The sequence below is a fragment of the Calypte anna genome, chromosome 5A, assembly GCF_003957555.1.
Source record: "Calypte anna isolate BGI_N300 chromosome 5A, bCalAnn1_v1.p, whole genome shotgun sequence".
Lineage (NCBI taxonomy): Eukaryota > Metazoa > Chordata > Aves > Apodiformes > Trochilidae > Calypte > Calypte anna.
Genome location: NC_044251.1, coordinates 38,363,424 through 38,381,912, shown reverse-complemented (window position 1 = coordinate 38,381,912; position 18,489 = coordinate 38,363,424). Strand labels below are relative to the sequence as shown.

At 47.5% G+C, this 18,489-nt stretch overlaps 1 protein-coding gene across 2 annotated transcripts in view; it reads left to right on the top strand.

The window, feature by feature from the left end:
- Window positions 1-18,489, top strand: part of DAAM1 (dishevelled associated activator of morphogenesis 1) — a 97,053-nt gene that overhangs the window by 15,889 nt on the left and 62,675 nt on the right. For both annotated transcript variants that reach the window (XM_030452115.1, XM_030452116.1), the window contains one exon: window positions 1,750-1,848. The gene's annotated coding sequence lies outside the window, so the exon portion shown is untranslated. The remainder of the gene's footprint in view (window positions 1-1,749; window positions 1,849-18,489) is intronic.

Genomic DNA, 18,489 nt, shown 5'->3' with positions numbered 1-18,489 from the left:
TTCCAGAGCCAAACCACGCCACGGCAAGTGGGTGGGTGCCTGGTCTCTGCTTCTCATTTCCTTCATCACTGCAGAGAGCAGCTGGACTGCACACGGGGTTTCAGCAGGGTGTCCCCTCTTTTGTTCCTATATATTAGAAACGTCTGTACATGTGTTTATATTTAGAAAAAAGCTATATATATATATTTTGACATAGCTGGCTCCGAGTTCTGCCACTCAGGGCTGGTCTGGTTGGGTGAAGGAGGGATGGTGTTCACAGCTGCCTACCTGTTGCACAGCCAGCCATGGGATGGTCCTGCTGCTCCAGCTGTGCTTGCACTTGGAAAAAATAAAATGTTTATAGGGAACTATCCTGAACTTGCTTAAACTCATCTCAGACAGTTTTTGGAGTAAGTTTTGCAGCTCCAGGGATGAGGCTCAGTTGCTGTTGTTTGTGTCACAGTTACCCAAACCCCTCCATGTGTGTCCATCACATGTTTTTCTGTCCCTGTTTTCCTGCATGCTTGCTGATGTATCGGGATAAAAACAGGGCACAATCTGGTAACGGGGCTGGATGTAGCCTTGGTGCTCACCACACTGATGCCCGTCCTCTGGGACAGCAAGTCCAAGGTGAGAGCATCCTCATGTGAGCAGCAAATTGGAGCAGCAGAATCATGTTGTCATGGTAAACAATTGCCAGGATGGTTTCTCCTCCCTTTTCCCCCTACCCTGTGCCCCCTTGTTGTTCCCCAGCACTGTGTCCTTCCCCACTGACAGCCCAGGAGCTGCCTGGAGCTGTTCAGGATTTATGTTAATAGGGAAATTTTATGTCCATAATTAAAACATTGGATTGCTGGGTAGAATGGGATTTGATGCTTACTGCTGTGACTCTTTCTCATGCATGGGGGTGAACTGATTGATTACTGAGGTTTGAGATTAAATATTCCCCTGAGCTCCGTTGGCATTTAATGTGATGGGGGGAGGGCAGAGAGAAAAGGGAAGGAGGAAAATGATGGTTTTCCTCCTAGGCCAGGAGAGCAGGGGAATGTCTGCTGAGCACGTCCCCCTGCATGCCTTCTGCTCTTACAAAGACGACTGGTGCTGGTACAAAGGACCACAATAAAGTAGGTGCCTTACTCTGCATCCATGATGGTGGGTGAGATGCTGGTGGGCTATGCCAGTTCCTCTCACTGCTGGGTCGAGCATCCCATCCCATCCCATCCTGTCCCTGTGGCTCAGCTAAATCCCCACCTCCCCACATCCCAGTCCCAGCTCGGATCCCTCCAATCCCTGTTTTAGGGTAGACCTGCTGTGTGCTTTCTCCTTAGAAACACACCTTATTTATTTATTTCCCTTATTTTCTTTTAACATGAAAACCCTTCCCTTTCTGGTTTCGATGAGAGGGGAGGAAAAGCCCCAACCTGCTGGTCCTTGAGTGTGGTGGGAGCCTGGAGCCACCCTCCCTCATCCCGCTCCCCTTGAAGTCTGCTTCCAGCTGAAGGCAATGGGATCCCTCCAGGCTGTGGCAGAGGTTTTCTGTCTGCCTAGATTTTAAGAGACGCAACCAACAACAACAACACAAGAGCACTTAGGTCTGTTTGGGTGAATTCTTTAAAATAAAAAAGGGTGTGACTTACTTTTTTTTTTTCTTTTTGTGAGCAGCCCGGCGCACACCAGCTTTGTTCTGCAGCAGTCGGGTATTTCAAGTCTTCCAAGATTTAATCAGAATAATTAGTTACTGCCTGTTTATAACTTCTGGTTTTGTTGCAGGGTTTCCAAAGGGCCTATTTATCCACCCGGAGTGCTGCCTAAGTGTTGCTTCATCAGCAAGCATCTGATTTCCTCCAAGTTATCTGTCATGCTGCTTATGTAAGTAAATACTCAAAAAAAAAAAAAAAAAAAAAGAAAAAAGAAGGGAGGGTGGGGATGGTGTTGGTGGCTTCTGCTTGGGGGTGGGGGGTAGGGCATTGTAAGGATTTTTCCTCATTGTCCTCATGGGTTTAATTGGGAGCTGCCTTTGGTTCCCAGCCCATCAGAGGACTGAGTGTTGGGATTGGCACTTAACTACCCAGCCAGTTTAATGAGGTTGCTTTCAGCCCAGCCCTGTGTATACCCCACTCAGTTGAAAAAAAAAAGGCTTTACAGAAATAAAGGGCTTTTGCTTTTACCTATACAATAGCACCTTTTGACTCCATAGCCTCATGGTATCCCTTACAAAAATCACAGCTCTGCCTGGAAACAAATCACCATGATAAGTTTGCTGGGCTTGGAAATTCAGATGGTTTTGAGGCTGTATTTGCATGTTTGGCTTGAGAAGGGGGGCTGGTGATGTAAACACTCCTGTCTGTGACATGGGAGATGAGAAAGACATGGAAAAGCACTACAGAAGAGGAAGGGATGACTCGAGAGCCTCACAATGAGACAGGGGTGGTGCTGAACCCACGTGGTTCCTGCTCAGTGCCTAAGTGAATCACATTATATTTTCCCTTCAATATTTATTACCAGAAGCAGGCGGCCACCATGGTGATGACAGTGTGAGGCTGGACTATTTTTCCCCTTGATTTCCCTTTCTTCCCAAGCCAGTGTTGGTAGGGGTTGTGTATGGAGATGCTGGCTTGTCAGCTGCCCTCAGCACCTTGTTTATCATGTCAGATGTGCAGACTCTGGGGCCAAGCGTTCAGGGTGCACTCTGCTTCCCTGGGGGGGGTTTAGATCCTTTACAATCCAGAAGCAGCCCCTGGCTCCTCTGCTCTCTCCTGGGATGGAGACCAGAAGTTTTTGAGGTCAGGAATATTGTGTTAGTTCTTCTGAGGGATTAGAGGTGTGCACCCAGGGCTTTGCTCTCTGTTCTCTGCTCTTGGGAGAAGCTCCTTAGAGGGAAGGGGGCAGGGTGAGAGCAAGGTGGGGCTGTCAGAGTCTGGGGCCTTCAGCAGATCCAGTGACACACTTGCATGGAGGCTACAGCAGAAATCCATCTCTTTTTATTTGTTGGGGAGAGTAAAGACAATCAACTGCACTGGGGCACATGTTGGACTCTGTGGCAGAGCTGAAGCCGAGCAGGTTTCCCATGTTCCATCCAGTTCCCAAGCAATATTTTGAGGAAATGCCAACAAATTCTCCATCCCCTCTGGGATCAACACGGTGGCTGTCACAGCCAGAACCAGGTTGCCCTTGCTCTTTCTGCTCTGGTGTGAGTGGGAAGAATCCAATTTGATGGAAACATTCTTCAGGAAGGCTGTCGACCTGATTTATTTTCTTGACATTTATGCAGCTGGAGAGGTGGTGGAGGCTCAGACAACAACTCCTGAAGCTCTGTGGATGTGTGATGTGCAACATGGGCATTGCTCTTGCCCAGCATGGCCCTTCCATCCACAGTGAGGGATGCCACAGGGGATGAGGGGTCCCTGATTCCCATCCTCTTGGCACGTGCCTGCCTGCTTCACTCAGCCTTTCGCAGATCTGTGAGGAGAGGGTGAAAGCATAGAGGAGAAGGGAAATGGGCAGCACCATGTAGGCAGATGCTGGTGAGGAAAAGGAGAACCATGGGGGTTGTTTTCCCAGTGCTTTAGAAGCTGCTCAGTTAAATGAATCATAGAATCATAAAATGGTTTGGGTTGGAAGGGACCTTAAAGATCATGCAGTTCCAATGCCCCTGCATGGGCAGGGACACCTCCCACCAGCCCAGGTTGCTCCAAGCCCCATCCAACCTGGGCTGAGACACTGCCAGGGATGGGGCAGCCACAACATCCTTGGGCAACCTGTGCCAGAGTCTCACCACCCTCACAGGAAAGAATGAAGCATTCACTAGGGAGCTAAATTTGTCTTCTAAATAGCTTTGGAGCTTGTGAATGCTCCATGTTGCTCTCTTCTTTTTGTGGCAGAAGATACCTCCTGTTCCCATCTCTCTTTGAAGAACATTCCACAGTTAGAAGTCCACCTTGGGACATGGGGGGTGCAGCTTGGTGGCTATGTGCTTTCAAAAACCCTTTTCAGTTGTCCCCAAGCTCCATGTCTCTCCAGATCACCCATCCTTTGACTTCTCCTTTTCTATGCTTTTGAAGGACTATGTGTTTCTTCTTTTCTTTCAGCCACCTGAAATATTCCTCCAGGAAACTGGAAGATGATTTTTTTTTCTTGGAATATCATATTTTTCCAGTTGACCCTTACCACAGGGCTGTCTGTTCTTTGTGCTCTTGAGCATCCTGCTACGTGGTAAAGGAATTTTAGCATTTAGTTTTATTTAATTCCTGTAGAAAATGAAGGTTTTTCAAGATTTTTCCTCTTCTTGGGCCTCAGAATAACACAACCCTGTGATGGAGGATGCCAGCAGCAGGCACAGATCCTAAGGATAGGGATGCAAAGGGTGTTTGCTCTCTAAAAAATTTAATCTAATTTCAGGATGGGGAATATTACCCCACACTGTAGCCACCCTCTGGGGATGGCTCTGTCCCCCTATTCAAACAGACCATGGCCATTGGGTGCCACTGAGGTGCCCCCAGGCACTACTGGGGCTGCTTCCCTGCTCTTGTCCTTCACCATGTGCCCACCAACCACTTCCAGACATGGCAGGGGAGAAGGTTTGGAAGAAGCACACCCCATTTTTCTCATAAAACTCCAAACAAGAGACTTGGCCTGGTTTAGATTTTTAAAATAACTTGCACATTTGGAAGCTAAAGTTTCAGAAGAGCTCTGAATGGGATAATGGCTTTGATCATGGCAGTCCAAGATCAAGGGAGGGCTTTTTAGGTTTGCTGGATCAGCTGGAAAATATATTGTAGTGTCTAGACTTTATCATCCTGCAGCAAGGCTTTTTTTTTCAGCTCTATAAAAGGTCTAATCAAAAGCCCACATACAGTTGATAGAAGGGGTCCTTTCCAAAGCAGCCTGCTTTGGGTTTTGATTGTGTCCAGAAGCAAGTCGAGAGAGATGAAGATCTTGAAGGACCTCTGAGATTCTGCTTGATGGGCTTTGCTACTTCTGATGAGGCCACTGGTGTTGGTGGAAGCTGTCACATCAACAGTGGGGTCAGGAGGCTGGGGATGGGAACCAGCAATGTGCTTCAGTCCCCAGAGTTGGTTCTTTCACCTAAACACTGTTGAGACCTTGCTGTTCACCCTTTGAAGTTGGGGTCAGACCAGCATCTCCCAAACCATCTCAGTTTTGGCTGTGTAATAACCACAGAAGTCCACATTTGTTGATGTTCAGACAGAACTTGAGAATTCCTTGCTGCAGTGTAGAGAATGTTTTTGTTCTCTCTTTAGTCTTCATAAGTAGCTTTTTTTAAAACATATTTTTAAAACTGTTTAATTTTATTCTGTAATTCCAAAGGATTAGAGGCAGAGGAGTGGTTTCCTGAGGTGCCTGGACTAAACTGGCCACGTGCATTCACAGACTCTTCTTGAAAGCCCACGTAGCAATTGAGCTCCATCACATTGGAAGATGCCATATGGAAAAAGCAAGAGAGGTTTTTTCTTTGAAGTGCTGTGTTTTCTGCACCAGGGGTCTTGGGTCTGTTTCACCATGTGTGTATTTGGAAAAGTCATGGCCAACTATCTCCTTGGTGATGCCACATTCAGATAATGGCATGGGCTGCAACCATAGCCTGAGGCTTTGGTGGAGTCACAGGCTGGCTGTGAAAGCTTCAGCTGGAAGCTTTGGAAAACATTTGTAAGTGTTTTGGAAAACATTTGGATCTAGGATGTCATAGCTCTGTGTCTGGTTGTTTTCCTTTGCTTTGTCCTTGAGAGAGGGAACTGCTGTTGGGTTTCAGTTCTTTCTTTCCATCAATTATTCTTTTAGACATATTTATTTCCAGGGATGAATCAGAGCAAATGCCAGCATGTAAACAGTTTGTGGTGTAAAATGGTATTAAAACTGGCCTGGAAGGGATCTGGAGAGGTTACCTTATCCCCAAGGCAGGGTCAGTTGAATCCATGCATTGAACTGAAAGGCGATCGTGTTTGCTGGGAGTTGTTTTTTTCATAAATTATCTAGGGAGAAGAGGGAAAAATCTACCAAATAATGCTGTCAGTGTGCATCCTTCAGTTTATTCAAATCATTTGCCGAATAAGTGTTGAAAATTAATGCTGGGTCTGTTCCCAGAGCTATTCAAAAATAATATTCCAGAGCAACCTTTTCCGCTTTGGCATTTGCCAAAATCCTGCAGCTTTTGTGGGCGAGCTGAATTTACCCACAGTCTGTGTTTGGTGTGGAGCCATCCTTGTTTTGCCCCACTTCTGTGACAGCCAACCCCCAGAAGACCCCCTGGAACCAATAGCAGTTTTTGAATATGTTTCCTGTGAATTAGAGGTGACTTTTTAGTTCTCCAGGTGATCCCCACGTGAGCTGGAAGGGCAGCAACTGGAAGCCCCCAGACCCATCCCAACAGCATGGGGTAGTTTGGGATGCTTCAACCTGAACCCTGTGGAAATCAACAGCAAACTCCCTCCTTGATATCTGCAGGGTTAAATAAAGCTGCAAGATCCTGGGCAGTGGTGGGAGAGGAATTCTTGTCTGCTTTGAGCCTGGGAGCCAAGTGATGGCTTTCAATTTATTTCTCCCTCATCTTCCACTGTCCCAGCTTTGTGTCTGGAGCAGTGGACCAACAAAACTATATGCAAGAGCCCTGCCTTAATCCCATCACCTTTTAAAGGTCCTGCAGAGCTCCAAGTGAGGTTTTTTCCTTGCTTTATTCCCCCATTTCAGTGATGAAAGGTTTTGAAAGACATTGACCTGTAGCCACGTCTCTCTTCCTTTGGTATCAGAATCCACACAGCGCAGAGAGGGATTGGTTTTTCCTTCATGTGGTCCTTCCCCCAGCCAGTTTATAGTAGGTGACAGCAAAATTCATCTGTCTTTGGCTGTGTGGCAGGCTTGATGAGCTCCACCTCAGCCCATCTGTACGTTTGAAGTCAGATGGCTGGCATTAGTGTTACTGTTTGGCCAAACGTATGCAGAGATATCACGGCTTAGATTTGTTACAGATGGCTTTCTGGATATAGTCTAAGGCATTCTGCCAGCCAATTTTATATCTGTGTAAAAGTGATTGGCATCCCTATAAATAAAGCTGCTGCGGGGTTATAAATCTAAATATACTTATTCATTAAATTATTTTTTACTTCTCAAGTGGCTTGCCATCCTGGGCTGTTATAAGCAAACCATGCTCTTTGCATATGTGCTATCCACAGCTCTAGAAATGCAGCTTTGAGATTTTTTTTTTTCCCCTTGGAAACACATATATGTGAACTGTCCTTGAGTCCCTGTGCCACGGTGGGATAAAGGATCTCCTCAAGTGGGACCTGCTCACAGGCATCACTGGAGATGACCTTGTCCTGGAGCCTGTTGGAGACAGAGCTCCACAAGTGACAGTGGCTGTAAACATGGGAATGAGAAACTCTTTCTTTTTTTTTGGCTCACAAACAAGTGTGATTTTGTTGGTGTATTTGGTCCCTGTGGCACAGTAAATACTATTTGCATGGCCCCTTCAGTGCTGGGAAGGACTTCCCTGCTAGCATCTCCAGCTCTGTACTCAGGTAGGGAGTTCTTCCCTCTGCACCATGAGCTGGGCTGTGTGGGATAGGAGGTCTTTCCACCTCATTTAACCACCCACTGCTGTCTTTTCAGCTAGAAGGAGTGAGGAGAAAAAAAAAATCCCCCAGACCAGCTCCAGGCACTGCCAGGAGCTGAGGAGGTGCAGAGCTGAGGGAGAGCCACCCACACAGTCAGGCAGCGACACAGGCACTGGTAAATCTGGCTTGGGCTTTGAACAGGCTTGTGAAAACACTGCGAGCTGCAGCCTCCAGTTTCTTTGGGTTTGCTTTCCTTCTCCTTTCAGAGCATTTGAATATTCATTCAGTAAATGATGAAGCGTAGAGCACGTGTGCCTGTGAGGCAGAATATCAGCCACCTCACTAATAACATGCACCACTGAAAGTTAACCTGTGATTTTAGCTCAGTCTCCTAATGAAAGGAAGCTTTAAAGTTGGTCTGACCACCTGCTCCTCCTTCCCCATCCCTGACAATTCAGGTCCACTGGCTGATTTTGCCCTCTCTGCCAGATTTATTTTCATCTCAGACATGTGGAGCTGCTGCAGGTTTTGTCAGAACAGGCATCAGGTTAGAGGGGCGTTGTGGAGGTTTTTTATTAAGGGATTCAATGGCAACTCAGTCTCTGTTGAGCACCAGGGAGTCCACACAAATGTTAGGAACATCCAAGCCAAGAAGAATGCTTAAGTTTAAGATTTACCACATTACAAGACACCAGAGAGCCCCCACTGCAGGGCCCTGCACAGACCTGTAGGTGTTTGCAGGGGGCATGTTCCCCTGTGTGAATTCTCTGATGTCTAATAAATGTAACCCTGGAGCCTTGATAGCAGTGTGGCTCATATTGCTGAGGTTCACAGAGGGAATCTCCTCTCTGTTAGTTTCTGTAGAAGGGTCAGCACAGTCTTTGAGGGTCTTCAGGAGCTGGTAGCAACATCTGCATGTGTTGACCCTTGGCTAGAGGTGGTTGGAGTTCTGCATTTGGCATTTTGGAGGTAGGGGAGGACAAGCTGCTGAGATATGGTATCTTGGAGATCAGAGCTGGACAACAAGGTTGAAAAACCTCACCATCTCCCACCACTGGAAAAGCTTTGTGTGGCAGATGAGCAGCAGATGGAGAGGAGGACCTGTCAAGCCTGAGTGGTGGGTGCTGGTGTCCCTGCCTCAGGGTTATTTCTGGTACAGGGTGGCTGCATGGTGGAGGTGAAAGGCTGGCATCTGGGCTGTCTCCTGGAGGTACCAGGGATGTAGGGATATGGCTTGGACAGACAGATCACTGAGAAATGTAGAAGTGAAGGAATCACCTTGTCTGGTGCAGGAAGGGTAAAGATGACCTTAGCTATGGCATGATCCCCTGATGTTGGGTGATGGCCTCCAGGAATGATGTTCCCATGGTCCTTCATGTCCTATTGCAGACCCTGATGTATTAAGAGAACTCTGTCCTCCCCAAACCATCAACCAGCTCCTGCTTGGCACATGTTACTCAGGTTTTGGGGGTCCTTCAATGGTGCCCAGGCACGCATAAGGTTAGTCTGGAGGTTATGGTGTGACCAGGTGTGCTCAGTGCTGCTGGTAGATGGGTCCTACGTGGGGGTGAGATCCTTGCATCACCCCTGTGGTCTCAAGGCAAAAGAGGAGAAGACCCTGAAAGACCCTACTGCCCTGCAGGAGTAAGATGGGGCAGGAGCAAGGCTGGACATTCACTGTGTCCTTGATGGGGAGCCTCCAAATGTTTGCATATCTGTCTGGGCTTTTACTGATAGGTGTCTATACTTTTTTCCATGCCTGATTTTTGTCCTGTGCCTTCCACCAAGGCTTTAATTCTTGGCAGAGTTGTGGATTTTTTCCCTTTCCCTTTTTCCTTTTCCTTTCCTTTTCCTTTTTGCCTTTTTCTTTTTTCCTTTTCTTTCTTCTCTTCTCTTTTCTCTTTCTCTCTTCTCTTCTCTTCTCTTCTCTTCTCTTCTCTTCTCTTCTCTTCTCTTTTTCTTCTCTTTTTTCTCTTCTCCCTTCTATTTTCTCTCTTTTCTCTTCTCTCTTCTCTCTTCTCTCTTCTCTCTCTTCTCTCTTCTCTCTCTTCTCTCTTCTCTCTCTCTCTTCTCCTCTCTTCTCTCTTCTCTCTTCTCCTCTCTCCTCTCTCCTCTCTCTCCTCTCTTTCTCTCTTCTCTCTTCTCTCTTCTCTCTTCTCTCTTCTCTCTTCTCTCTTCTCTCTTCTCTCTTCTCTCTTCTCTCTTCTCTCTTCTCTCTTCTCTCTTCTCCTCTTCTCTCTTCTCTCTTCTCTCTTCTCTCTTCTCTTCTCTCTTCTCTCTTTCTCTCTTCTCTCTTCTCTCTTCTCTCTTCTCTCTTCTCTTCTCTTCTCTTTCTCTTCTCTTCTCTTCTCTTCTCTTCTCTTCTCTTCTCTTCTCTTTTTCTCTCTCCTCCATTTGATGCCTCAGTAAGAACACAGCTGAAGTCCTGGGAGCCCAAACTAAAGCTGTCTCTTGCTCCTTACCCGATGAGGCGCCGCAGTAATGAGCATTTGAACCTAAAGCCAGATTAGGCAGGGAGCAGTCTGGGGCTGGATTTGCATAGCACAAATTCCTTCTCCATATGACGTGTTGGTAAATCTACTGAAAGTGAATTTATAAAGCAACAGCGTGCTTCAAGTGCTCCTGTTGAGCCATGGGTTGCTCCCCCCATGAAGTTCTCAGCTGGGCAAAAAAAAATGCCTGTGATTGCCTGGGAGATGCTTTTTCTCCCCTCCTCCCCCTCTCACAGCTTGTGTTGCAGTTGATGGGAATGGGTAGTTCTTGACAGCTGCAAAAACCTGCAGCTTAGGGTTTGGGACCTTTTTTTCTTTTCTTTTCTTTTTTTTTTTTTAATTTTTAAAAATTTGTTTTTATTATTTTATTTTATTTCAGTTATTTCAGGGTGTTTTCTCTTTCTGTGGCAATCTCCCATGGCAGCGAATGAATCTTGGCTTTTCAGGTACCTAAATCTAACATGCAGCTTCTTCAGGCTGTGATATTACAGGTCTCATTCTGGAAAACACTGTGGTTCTTTGTCACCCAAAAGCCGTTGAACTTCCTTCCCCCAATGGACAGTCACAAGATCACACATGACCTCAAGGTTGCTTTCTCTTTGAGTTTTTTCATTAGGGGGTGTTTAGGGCATCCAAACTGCAGGGTTAATCTGGGGAGCAAGGGCTACTGAGCTTGGACATGGGGGGAAAATGTTTTCCCAGGTTTGAGCTGCCAAAACTTCAGGCTTTCCATTGTAGGGAGGGTGAGATGGAGGTTCTGGATTTTGGAGATCTGAGGTGGTTTTATTCTGTTGTAGGGGGAGAATTTGAGGTGGGTGTGCTTCTGATGAAAGCTGAGCAGCAAACAGCCTTATCCAGCCCCTTCTCATGTTGGACCTCTGGCTTTTGGTGAAGTGTATGGCAACAGTACCATGGAGTGTCTGAGCAGAGATGCTCTGAGGTTGTTGCAGTCCCTGAGCCAGAAAACACCATCCCTGCTGGCTTGGCTTTGTGTTTCACTGTTGGGGCTCTGCTTAGGTGCTTCAGGAACCCAATGGATGTGGCTCTCCCAGCTTGAAGCTTTTGCTTGACTGGCTCGTGGCCCTCATATCACGGGTATGAGGAAGCACAAATTGAGGAATAAGCCTCATCTCACTGGGTTTCAAGGTTGGTTAGACCTGCTGGGTTATCAGCTGTGTTGTCTGAGCTGTGCTGGAAGATGTGGTGAGCTGGTTCATAGAAAGCTGCAGCCCTGAGTGGCTCTTCTGAATAAGAAACTCAGTCTCAACCTTTACTGCTAGAGCTGTTTCATCTTCAAAGCTGCTAAAGGAATGGAGGCAGGGGGGAAGTTGGAGTGTTGGAGATGCAGCTGTAGCAGCTGTGAAGACCTCTGCAAGACCATCAGAACTCAGGAACTCTCAAAGAGGTGAAGTGGAAGGTATCCCTGCCCATGGCAAGGGGGTTAGAACTGGGTGATCTTTAAGGTCTCTTCCAACCCAAGCCATTCTATGATTCTGTTAAGTTCTTTGTTGCTTTGGTTGGTGAGTAAACCAGGCTGGTGTCAATGGGGAGAAATACTTTGCTGCCTATACTCAAGCAAGAAGTCATCTGCAGGGATGCTTGAGCTTGGAAAGGCATCGAGGATGGGTCTGGAGGCTCAGGAAGGCAAGCAAAGGGATGGTGTTGAACAACAGAGAACAGTGGGTGAGCAGGAGGGAGATGGTAGATGGAAGAGGTTGCTGTACCCCAAGAGAAACAGGTGACACTGTGGCTTTCTGAGCCCATTTTGTGCCTGCAGTGGCCACTGGGAAGGTAAATTTGTACTTGTGGGTGTGTTTGCAGTGTGGTTAGTCCCAAATATATGAACACCCAGACTGTGCTCCTGCAGCAGATGAGAGTAAATTAAAAACCTCAAACACAGTTATCTTCTCTTGGGGTGTCTGAGCCTCTCAGGACCCCCTTGGGTCACATTTTCAAGCCATTCTTTGCAATTGTGAAACATTTTATTTTCCCTTTCTTATTTTTTTTAATGAAAAGGGAAATCATTGTGTAAATACCTACAGGGATAAGAAGCTTGTATTGCAGTTTCTGGTGGGTACAGTAGCCCTGGCAGGGAGGTGGCTGCTGTTGTGATATTGCACTTTTGAGGAGGGTTTCCTCACTGGAGTGTTTGCTTTTGTGGGGTGGTGGGGTTTGGTTTTTAAGCAGCATCTTGAGATAGTGGGAGGCAGGTTGCATTAGCAATGCTTTGGATGCCCTGTTTGGACTTCAAAGTGTCTGGGGAAAAACATATTTTGGTTAAGTCAGTGCACAGAAGGAGAAATAAAAACCCTGTGCACATACTCTTTGTGCTTTAAATTTGGTTTGTATCGATGCTGCTGGATTAAGCACTAAAATAGCCCCTATTGATTTTTAAATGCATCACCTTGGGATCTCTGCCGAATGGATGTTTCCCTCTGGATGCTCCTGCTGGGAAAGAGGGACAGAATCCTGTCCATCCCTGGCAGCAATGCATTGGGTGACTTTGGAGCCAGCCCTTCCATTCTCCCTGCCATCAGCTGCAGTCAGAATAGTTTGGCAGTTCAAATGATGTGCCTTGATTAGCCCAGCTCCTCCAAATTGCATGTGGTGAGTTTGAGCAGCTCTGCTGGGAAAGCCAAGTTCTGCTCTTCTGCAGCTCCATCCTGGGCAAAGCAGAGCTTCTGCCATGAGCTACAACATGTTGCATCCACTTAAAAAATTATAATCAAGCCTTCCAATCAGTCCTGCCTGCTGCACTCTCCTGCTTTTCTTTATTATATTTAAATGCAAACAGTCTTTTAGTGTAATGTGATAAAAATTCCTGCTTTTTCCCAGGCTGGGTGGGAGCAGGCATCATGTGGAAGTTCTTGGGATCGTGTTGTGCCTGATGAGAGCTCATCTATGTTGGTTTTTACAGCCTTCATTTGCTGAAACACAGGGAGGGTTTAGTGTTGTACTGCAAGCAAAGCATCCAGAGGGCCGTTCCTGCCATGAGATGTTTTTATCAAGGAATTCTCAACCCCGGGTTCAGACTTCAGCGGGAGGAATCGCTCTGGATTAACGTCAAGATTTAAAAATGGTTGAGGGGAAATCAGCATTGCAGATGGGTTTTGGTGTGTAGGACGGCTGAGACGTCTGACAAATGTGTTTTGTTTGCTTTGGGCACTTTCTGGGCTAGAAGTTTAATGATATACTGAAATTTAATGATACCCATCAGGGCCCCTGGTAGGAAGGACTCCTGTTTACTGCAGCCTACACCCAGTTTCCTATTTTGAAAGAGAAGAAGACCAGCTCGCTGTATACCCTGCAAGCTGCATAATTGCCAGCCTCACCTTAAACATGGATAACCCTTAAAATTTCCAAACATGACCCAAAAGTAGCCCACTGGGACTCAGCCAGTGGCTTCTTGTTGCCTTGGCATGGTGTTGGCCCGATGGCAGATGCTGTGCTGATGGAATGGAAGCTGCTGGGCAACTTGGAAGCTCCAGTTTGCAATGTCAAATTAATTAAGAGGTTTTTAAGAGAGATTAAAAACCTGCCTGCCTTCCTCTTCCCCACACCCCCCTAGTTCCCCTCCTCAGTCTTACACTCGGAGAGCCCATCTCACCCTGGGGATTCCTGCAGGAATGGGGAGCAGTGAAATGGAAAGCTCAGCATCGAGGCTTTGCATATGATAAATCAAAGTCAGAGCCCAAATATTCACGAGAGGAGCAGGGCTTGAGGCTGGAATGGTGGGGGGGAGGGCTGAGGAGGAGGAAAAAAGGGAGAATTAAAATAGAGGAAAGCTTTTATTGAACTATTGTTCTCCAGGAAAAGGCTAATTGGCAAACAAATACCCTCCTCCAGTGGGAAATACAGCTGCTCTCTTCCCCGCTTGCCAGGCTGTTGAGTTTTTTATTGACAAAAGCTTTGCATCATCAAAGGAAGCTGGGAGTGATCTCAGAAGCAGCTTTAATCCACATCCTTTCAGATGGAGAGGGGAATATTGAGAAGGGAGGTTTTCTTCCAGCAACTGGTTTGGGAGGTGGTCCTGGCACCTGGCATCTCAGGGAGGTTTCTGATCACTGAAGCTGCTCTTCCTGGCTAATTATCTGTAAGTTGTGATGTGTTGGGGTCAGATTCACAGCTTGGTACTATCAGCCTCCTGGAGGTGTTTTGTGCTTTGTGTGTTTTCCCCCCACTGGGGCCAAAACCAGTAATGGAATGGAGTGGGGGTGGATGTTGCCTTGCACTTGTGCCTCAGTCAGGAGGGCAGATCCAGAATGGAGGAGGATGCTTTCCCTTGGGATTCTTAGTGCAATCCCTCTCCTGAGCTGCCCAAGGGGTCTTACATCTTTCTGGGGACTGTTTTTGGCTTTGATGCCAAGCCTTGGCCAGGCAGCTCTCACCCAGACAGCTGTCACCCTGGACAAACACAAAGACTCCCTGAAAGACCAGGTTCAAATAGTACAGTTTTTGTGATGATCCTCTCTGCAAGGCCATGGGCTTTTGGGAGAGCCCTGGGTTTCTAATCCCTCCTCTCTCTTGACCTTGGCTCTGAAAGGGCTGTCTCAGCCCCTTTGAGCCCCACCACAATGCAGCACCTGCAGCTGGTGCCCCAAAACAAGAGCAGAGTAAGGAGAGCAGTGGGGGGATGGCCCCTCACTTCCCCTTTTCTTTCTGCTGAGTTTTTCTGAGTTGCCTTTTGAAGCCAGACCAGGGCAGAGGAGGGCAGGAGGCTGCTTCAGCACCCTTCCTGGAGAGAACCCCCTCTCCTCCCTCCACCTTCCTGGGAAGTGGAAATTCCTTCTGCCCCTGTACTCAGCCCTGGTGAGGCCACAGCTTGAGTCCTGTGTCCAGTTCTGGGCCCCTCAGCTCAGGAAGGAGATTGAGGTGCTGGAGCAGGTCCAGAGAAGAGCAAGGAGGCTGTGAAGGGATCCAGCACAAGTCCTGTGAGGAAGGGCTGAGGGAGCTGGGGGTGTTGAGGCTGGAGAAGAGGAGGCTCAGGGGAGACCTCATCACTCTCTCCAACTCCCTGAAAGGAGGTTGGAGCCAGGGGGGGGTTGGGCTCTTTTCCCAGGCAACTCTCAGCAAGACAAGAGGGCAGGGTCTCAAGTTGTGCCAGGGGAGGTTTAGGTTGGAGATGAGAAAGAATTTCTTTCTGGAGAGGGTGATCAGGCATTGGAATGGGCTGCCCAGGGAAGTAGTGGATTCTCCGTGTCTGGAGATCTTTCCAAAGAGCCTGGATGTGGCACTGAGTGCCATGGGCTGGGAACTGCAGTGGGAGTGGATCAAGGGTTGGACTTCATGATCTCAGAGGTCTTTCCAACCCAGCTGAAAAAGAAAAGAAAAAGAAGGAAAAGGGAAAAGGGAAAGGAAAAGGGAAAGGGAAAGGAAAAGGAAAAGGAAAAGGGAAAGGAAAAGGAAAAGGGAAAGGGAAAGGAAAAGGGAAAGGGAAAGGAAAAGGGAAAGGAAAAGGGAAAGGAAAAGGGAAAGGGAAAGGGAAAGGAAAAGGGAAAGGAAAAGGGAAAGGGAAAGGAAAAGGGAAAGGGAAAGGAAAAGGAAAAGGGAAAGGGAAAGGAAAAGGGAAAGGGAAAGGAAAAGGAAAAGGGAAAGGGAAAGGAAAAGGAAAAGGAAAAGGAAAAGGAAAAGGAAAAGGAAAAGGAAAAGGAAAAGTCTCCTTTGGCTTAAGCCACCCCCGACAAGTGTTGTGCCTGGGTTTGAGGATGCAAATCAGTCAGGGTGTTTAGGGAAGGAATATGTGACTTGAAAACTCTATCCCACCACCAACCCCACCCCACTTCCTCATTGGCTTCTGCAAAAGAAGGACCACAGATTGGCCTGGCTGCTGGAAAAAAAAAAAAATAGTGTGCATTTGTGGAATTGGGTCGTTCAGCACCCTAGTGAGTATTAAGAAATATATATATATTTATGTAGGTTCCCAAAATGGGTCTTGTCTGTGGTTCCACGTTTGTTGTCCTTGTTCCTGAAATAAATGGCATTGCCTGAGCTGATCTGCTGGAGCTCCTGTTTAGAGGATCTGGTGCTCAGCTTGTCACTGATTAGGTTCTCCCTTTTAGTGGAGAATTCGTGACCTCCTTGGGTGTTGCTGTGCTGCTGGCTGTCGAGCTGACTGGGAAACTTTTCCAGCAGCGCTTGTTTTTTAATCCTCAGAAACTAAACAAGTTTTTGTTTCCAGCAGCATCTTCTCTGCTCAGATTCATCAGTGCACTGAGCTCTGCTTGTCTCTGCAACCACAGAGGGGGCAAAGGGTTGTGGATGGATGATGCTGCAAGCCCTCAGCTCCTTCTCCTTTGACCCAAACCTATTGCCCTGGGGCAGACATGGTCCTGGAAGACACTTCTCACCATCCTCTCTGGAATTTTGGTGATTTGCCAGGCTGAGCAGTGCTGCTCCAAGGACTGATTCCAGTTGGAGAGCATTAAGGCAGATCCTGTCTCATCCTGCTGTGCACCACGCTCTTTGCCTTGGAAACTGGATTGCAGAGTCAACAGCACCTGTGCTGCCCATGGTGGGGAGCTCCTCCTGTGCTGGGGAGGTGACTTGCAAGCCTGGCTGTGGTATTTTTGTAGTGTGATGGAGGCTGTTGCTCTTTTCCCTGAGGAGCATCATCAGCACCTCCAGATGGGAACCCTGTGCTGGCACGTACGAAGAGGTCTTCCCAGTACTTCTGCTGCTTGTAGTAGGTGTAAATTTTGTTTAGGTGGGAAAAGGAGTGCTTATTCTGGTGTGTTACAAACTCATGAAACTAAATTTTTTTCCCCACCAGTGAACATACAAGTGTTTACTGGCCCTGTAAATGAACTGCTTTGTTTTTTTCTTGCTGCACCCTGAATTTCATCACTGAACCACTGAAGCTCGTCTGCCCTTGAGCAGACCAAGATGTTTTCTTCTGAGACAGCAGGCCCAGATGTGTCCTTCAGGTTGTGACAAATGCCACAATAAAAGGAAAGGGCACAAAGAGGGGGAGACACATTTTAAGTGAGCCTTGGGGTTTTTGGTGATGCTGGCAGATGGGGCATTCAGAGAGTGAGCTGAGAGCCTGGAAGTGCCAGTGGCATTCGGGAACCGTGCAGCCCAAGCGAGGTTTGGAGATGCAAAAGGCTCTTTGTTGGGTTCTTGGAGTATAACAGGATTTCTGGGGATGTTTATGAGGATCTAGGGTAATTCAGGATTTGGCAGATGTATTTATAAATCCATAAAGCCCAAGTCTTTGAGATTTGCTTGTGCTGAGAATTATGGCTCTTGTGATGTAGCGATGAGTCAGGCTCCTCCTGGCAGCTGATTTTCCTGGGGCATCACAGGAAGGGTCCTGTCCTCATCCCCTTTCGTGGCTGCTGTTTCATGGGTGGATGGAGGGAGCAAAGGGAATCATCAAACAGTTTAAAGCATTCTAGCCAAGTGCTTTGGGGTTTTTTTTCTCCTCCTCTGCCCATATGCATGGATTTCCACCAAACACAGACATTTCTCTCCTGTGCACCCTGTGCATGAAAACAGTTTTACACTGAGAAAAAGAAGAGGTTTTGTAAGTGCATAAGGGAGTTTGCAGCCAGAAAGTCATCTTGGTTGCTTTTAATGGGAAAAGCACCGTGCTCAGCACTGAGCCCATGCTGGAGGTGCTGGTGATGGGCTCAGGTTCTCTGGATCTCTGTGTTGGAGGGGAGGTTGCTCCTGTTTAGGGGAAGACAATCCGGTTTCTGAGCTTTTCAGCCACACAAAGCTTTTATTTTTAAAAGTAAACAGACACCCCTTGTTAAAAAGGATTGTGCTGGCTATCTCGGGTCCATAAGGTGAAAAATCAAAACAAGTTCCAGAGAAGGCTTTGCCTGTTTCTCAGGGGATGCCTCAAACATACAGCTGCTCTGAAAAATACCATGGGAGCATCCAGCTTTTATGGCTGTGGAGGTCTGGATGGGATGCAGGGAAATCATCTAGAATTGTTGGTTTAAAGAAATGAGTGGGTTTGACGTGCACCTTGGCCCTGTGCCCTGCCCTGGGAGTTCTGTGCATGGGGAGAAGCCCCAAGGGAGGGTGGCACCATCTCTCTGTGCTGGGATGGGACAAGCATAGGGTACAATGTGTGGGGTGCCAAATTTCTGCCTTCCACGTGCTGTGAAAAGTGGTCCAAGACATCTGGCTTCAGCACGTGGTGAGGGTGACAGTGTTCTGCAAAACTGCCCACTGAGACTCAGAGCTTTCTGTCCTCAGCCAGCCAAGGAGGCCACTTTGCAGCAATGGATGAGAGTCGGAAATTTTCTATCCGTCAGCAACATCCCAGGCTGCAGCGAAACTCTGCAGGGCAGGGTGGGGGGGAAAGCAAAGCTTGGTGTGGCCCAAAATGCCAAAATCAGTCAGAGAGGGCTCAGCAGAGACAGTCAGTGAGTGTTCCTGCTCTCACACAAAAGAGCTCTCCCCTTGTGCAACGCACTGAAACGAAGCTCCCAGTTGAG